Below are 6,024 nucleotides of genomic sequence, written 5' to 3' on the forward strand. Positions count from 1 at the left end.
TCTTAATTGCTTGTCGACTGATTGGTTATTGAACTTTTTAATCTCAAATTTTTGAGTTCTTAAAATCTTAGACTCATAAACTTTTGCTTTCTTAGAATTGTGTTGCCTTTATAGGCTCTTGGACTCCTAGAAGAGACTTGGGTTCTGAGCTGGAAGGGATGGCTCAGGGAGGTCACATCTAGACCAGCCCACCATCGAGGCCACCAGACTCTCTTTCTTCTGCAGCAGTAAGGGACCAACCAGTCTGTGCACAAACACGCCCAGTGATGGGGAGCTTATACTCTCTCTCTCGGAATCATAGGACCAGCATGGAGCACAGGGCTTGGCACAGCCTTGGGTAGGCCCTTATTAGTTAAATAGCTGTTGAGTTGAGTGGAATTTGGGTAGCAGCTAGGTGGTACCGTGTTGCATTTAGTGCTGGACCTGGAGTCAGGAAGACTCATCTTCCTGAGTTCAAATCTGGCCTCAGCTTCTTACTAGCTGTGTGACCCTGGCAAATCACTTCCCCATGTTTGCCTCAGTTTCTTCATCTGTCAAATGAGCTGGAGGAGGAAATGGCAAACTACTCCAGTATCTCTGCCAAGAAAACCCAAATAGGGTCAGAAAGAGTTGGACATGACTGAACAACAGCAAAATTCCTCCTCATTTTATAGATGGGGAAGGGCAGTCCAGAGAGCAGAAGGGAATGCTCTAGGTCACCCAGGGTTCAGCTCAAGTCCAGAGCCTGAGAGCCCAGACCTCCTTATTTACTCCAAGTTCCGTCTGGTCCATGGCTGTTTCCACTCCAAAAACTGGGTCAGAGGATAGGTGATCATCAAGGTCCCTGACAGCGCTATATCTTTGAGAGGGTTGTGTGTGTGTGTGCTTGTGTGTGTGTGTGTGTGTGTGTGTGTGTGTGTTTGTGAGTGTGTTGTGTGTTTGGTGTGCTGTCTGGATGGTTCTGAGAGAGACAGAGATAGAGGTGGAGAGAGACAGAGAGAAGGTAATGGAGGGAGGGAAAGACAGACAGAGACAGAGAGAGACAGAGATAGAGAGAGACACAGAGAGAGAGACAGAGAGAAGGTAGTGGAGAGATAGAGAGACAGAGACAGAGACAGAAAAGGTAATGGAGAGAGACAGACAGACAGACAGGTAGAGACAGAGACAGGTAGAGAGAGAGACAGAGATAGAGAGACAGAGAGAAGGTAGTGGAGAGAGAGACAGAGATAGAAAGAGAGAGAGAGAGAGAGAGAGAGAGAGAGAGAGAGAGAGAGAGAGAGAGAGAGAGAGAGAGAGAAAGAATGATGAACCCAGGCTTAGGCTTTTTGGTGTTGGAGCTTGCAAGAAACAGAAATGAAATGCCATGGAGCAGAGGGTGATCAGATTGGAAAGGGCAGAGGCAAGGAACCGGTATACTATCTCCCCCTCACCCCATTCTCATTCTCTTGGCTCCTTACATCAAGCTGCAGTTGCATTCAGCTGCCACCTGTCCTGGCAGAGAACGAGGAGGGCTGGGCTCTGTGGGGAAGTCCCTGGGACTGAGCCTCACCTCCCGGACACCTGGTGTAAACCGGGATTCTGGAATCCTGGACTGTTTGAGGCAAGTGGACTTTGCCTACTGAGGCTGGAGAGTTAGTGATAAGGGCTGGGGGTGAGGAGGAAGGGAAAGATTAACTGGGTGAGGAAAATGCTCCCTCCCCTTCCTCTCCAGATAAACTTGAAAAGCAGAATTCTGGGGCCCCTAGGAGGGCCGGGAAGAAGGAATCTCAAAATGTCAGAACCTGAAAAGTTTTGCTGTATGATTCTTCGTGAGCCCATTTGGGGTTGTCTTGGCAAAGACACTGGAGTGGTTTGCCATTTCCTTCTCCAGCTCATTTTACAGATGAGGAAACTGAGGCAAACAGGGTGAAGTGACTTTCCCAGGGCCACACAGCTAGGAAGTGTCTGAGGTCAGGTCTAAACTCAGGAAGGTGAGTTTTCCTGATTCTAGTCCCTGTGCCCTGTGCACTATGGCATCCCCTAGCTGCCCTATTCCTGAAAGGTCTTAAATATCTCAAGATTAAGATCTAGAAGGGACCTAAGAAATCATAGGACCATAGAGTTCCAGCTGGAAGGGACCTTAGGTACCATATAATTCATGCTCTTCACTTTACAAAGGGAGGACAAGGGACTCATTCTAGGCCACACAACTAGTCAGAAGGATTCCCACCCAGACTCTCTGACTCCAGATAGGTTGGTTTTTTCCAGTCCTTCCCACCCCTCAGAAACCTCTTGGTGCTAATAAGGAAACTGGAGATCCAGAAACCTTAGGTCATGGGTCTGAGTCAGGGTCAGAACGAAGGTGAGAACACACTGTGTTCTCTGGGTAGAGCTGATTATCCTGGGTGGGAAAGTGAACCCTGACATCACCATATCTGGAGAGCTATGGAGAGAGGCCAGTTGGGAGATGACATCACAAGGTACCAGGGCATATTCCCCTCCCTCCTCCCATGCTGTCCCCTCAAATCCCAGTTTGTCAGAGCTGGGAGGGAGCTTAGAACATGGAATGTCAGAACTGGGAGGGAACTTAGAACATGGAATGTCAGAGCTGGGAAGGACCACAGAACATGGAATGTCAGAGCTGGGAGGGAGCTTAGAACATGGAATGTCAGAGCTGGGAGGGACCGCAGAGCATGCAATGTCAGAGCTGGGAGGGACCACAGAGCATGGAATGTCAGAGCTGGGAGGGACCATAGAACATGGATGTCAGAGTTAGGAGGGACCTTAGAACAGAAAATGTCAGAGATGGGAGGAGCCTTTGAATATAGAATATTGACTGAAAGGACCTTTTAAAATAAAACATGGAACAAAATGTCAGTAACCTTAGAACATAGATCAGAGAATTTCAGAGATGGGAGGGAACTTAGAACATGGAATATCAGAGATGGGAGGGGCCTTAGAACATGGAATGTCAGAGCTAGGAAGAAATAGAGATACCAATTAGTGGAACCCTCCAATTCTAAAACAAGGGAGTTGAGTCCCAAAGAGGGGCAATGATTTTCCTAAAGTCATACACAAGGTTGGCAGCAGAGCTGAGTCTAGAACACTGGCTGGAATGGGAAAATAGGGTGGTGGTGGTGATTAAAAATACAAGTGCAATCCCAGCCAGGAAAGTAGAGGAATGGGGACTCCTAGTGGTGACTATCTATGCCTTGGGCACAGGGGATCACAGAACATCTGAGCTGAGAGGACGTAGACCCTCAGAACACAAAGCTGACAGAGAGGCACCTGGGAATAGAAAACACCCATCCCATCCTCCCTGGGTTTCCATGACTACGCTGCTGCCCCTTGATTCTCCTTCTGCCTCTCTGACCATGCCTTCTCAGCCTTGTTTCCCCAGCGGTCATCCGTTTCCCATGGTGCTGCCCAAGTCTCTTAACTCTTCTCTCTACACTCTCTCTGTGATCTCCTCTGCTCCTGTAGTTCACTTATGACCTCCATTCAGATGGCTCCCAGATCTGTCCCCTGAACATGCCCCTCACTGCCAGTTACCTCCTGGACATTTGCACCTAGGGGTCCCCTCTATATCTCAGACTCAACACATGCCAGACAGCCCGTGCTATCTCCCCATCTCCCCTTAGGCAAGGTTCATGCTTTCTTCTCTCTTGACCCTGCCCAAACATCATCAGTTGCCAAATCCTATATGTTCTATTTCCGCATCTTGTCCCTCTGTCCCTTTCTTCTTTGTCATAATGTCACCACCTTACTTTACAGGACCCCAGTTCAGGCCCTCATCACCTCTCACCTACAGTGTTGTCCGGTGGGGTCACTGCTCCAGGCCAACTGCTACATCTCTGTCCAATAATCACCCAAAGGTTCCATTTTGCCATGCCACTCCCCAGCTTAGAACCCCTCAGGGGCTCCCTAGTACCTCGGGGAGAACCCCCCCTTCTCAACACTCCAGCCTGATGTTTACAGCATGTTACAACCTTTCTGCCCTTATTCACCTTCACATCCTGCTTCTAGCAAAACTCCCTCTCCCAACTCTGTACATATGAATATGTCCCAGGGACAGGAAGACCTTCTCTCCTCATTTCTGTTTCTCATCATCTTTTTCCTCTGATTCGTAAAACTTTCCCCAAACCCCAGCTGAAAGTGACCTCCTCCTCAAGTTCCTCTAGGGTTCTTTGCCTGGATTTTTCTCATGTTCCATCTCTCTGTCTGTCTGTCTGTCTCTCATCTGTCTGGTTCCATATTTATCTATCTCTGTCTCTATCATCCATCCATCCATACATCCACCCATCCATCCATCCATCTGTCCGTCCATCCATCCACCCATCCATCTGTCCATCCATCCACCTGTCTGTCCGTCCATCCATCCATCCATCCATCCGTCTGTCTATCTATCTATCTATCTATCTATCTATCTATCTATCTATCTATCTATCTATCTATCTATCTATCTATGTACATATGTCTCCCCACATAGATGGCAGCTAGATAGCCCAGTGGCAAGATGGCCCTAGAGTCTGGGAGACCCAAGTTGATATCCAGCCTCAGCCCTTTACCATCCATATGACCCTGGACAAGTCATTTAATTACTAGAGTTGCCTCAGTTTTCTCAACCGTAAAACAGAAATAATCATGGCACCTACCTGGGAGGGTTGTGGCGTGGCTCAAATGAGGCAATGTTTGCCAGCACCTGGCAGAGAAGTAGGGCTATGTAAATGCTTGTTTCCTTCCATTTCCCTCCCCTCCCCTTCCTGTAAACTGTAAGTTCCCTGAGGGCAGGAGTGTGTGGTCTTTGTATCTTTACTGCCTATGCAGTCTACTGCTTATGTTGTTTCAGTCTAGTTTTCTTGGCAAAGATACTGCAGTGATTTGCCATTTCCTTCTGCAGCTGATTTTACAGATAAGGAAAGTGAGGCAAACTGCATATGTGAGGAGCCTAATAAATGCTTGTTGGATTGAATTGAATATAGAATGTCAGCTGGGAGGGACCTTAGAGACCATCTCATCTCCCCCCTTGTTCCCCCTGCACCTTGGTCCAGACTTTGGAATTTTATCTGCATTGGGAGCTCTCCCAAGTGAAAACTCCCTCCACCAACACAGATCAGCACTTGTTTTGCAATTGGCAATAATATTAAGAGACGTTCCTGTGTCACAGATAGGTTCTGAGACGTGCCTGAGTCACACAGCCAGTGAGTGTCAAAGGTACGGATTGAACCCAGGTCTTTCTGACTCCCCTGCTGCCAGTGTGGCTCCTGCCCACCATGGAGAGCTCCGAACACTTCAGGCTGGGGGGACTCAGGCCTGGGTATCTGGGATGGCGGAGCTCAGAGACAGCCTGGTTGGCTCATTTTCCAAGAGCACCCCAACCCTTTTCACCGTTGTAGGCACCTCACTGTCCAGGTCAGCCGGATACAGTGGAGACTTATCCTCAGTTTCCCCCCACAGTACAATAAGGGGATTGGCCCATATGGTCTCTAAAATCCCTTTTAACTGTTCCAGGGGATTACCAGGGTGTGGTGAAGGTCTCTGTTTCTGGGTGGGGCCTTCAAGGCCAGAAGGGGAAAGGGACAAAGGCTATAGAGGTGGGGGGTGGTGGTGGAAGAACCCTAGTTCCTCCTGCTTGAAGGGGAAAACCAGTCTTAAAAATAAAGATAATGAGAGAGATACACCCTTTATTTGCCCAGGACAGGGCAGGGTCAGAGTTCCCAGGAAGGGGAGTTCAGTCTAGATTCTTAGGCCCCCCTCTCTAACCCAGACATTCTCAACCTTGTCTGTATCCTAGACCCTGGGTCTGTCAGTCTGCTGAAGCCTCGGGCCTGTTTTCAGAACCATAAATGCATAATATAAAATGATACAGGATTACAAAGGAGATCACTTGTATTGAAATGCAGTTATTAAGATATTTTTAAAAGCAAGTTCTTGTAGGTTATGAGCCTTTACTCTAAATTTAGCCATCTTGGATCCTTCCAAAGATGTTGGCTCCTTCCTTTCCCCCTCCCAATCCCTTCCTCCATCCCATGTCCCCTCACCCACTGAATGTGATGAGAGGATGAT

Source organism: Phascolarctos cinereus, unplaced genomic scaffold (genome assembly GCF_003287225.1).
Source record: "Phascolarctos cinereus isolate Bilbo 61053 unplaced genomic scaffold, phaCin_HiC Scaffold_726;HRSCAF=1367, whole genome shotgun sequence".
NCBI classification, from domain to species: Eukaryota; Metazoa; Chordata; class Mammalia; order Diprotodontia; family Phascolarctidae; genus Phascolarctos; species Phascolarctos cinereus.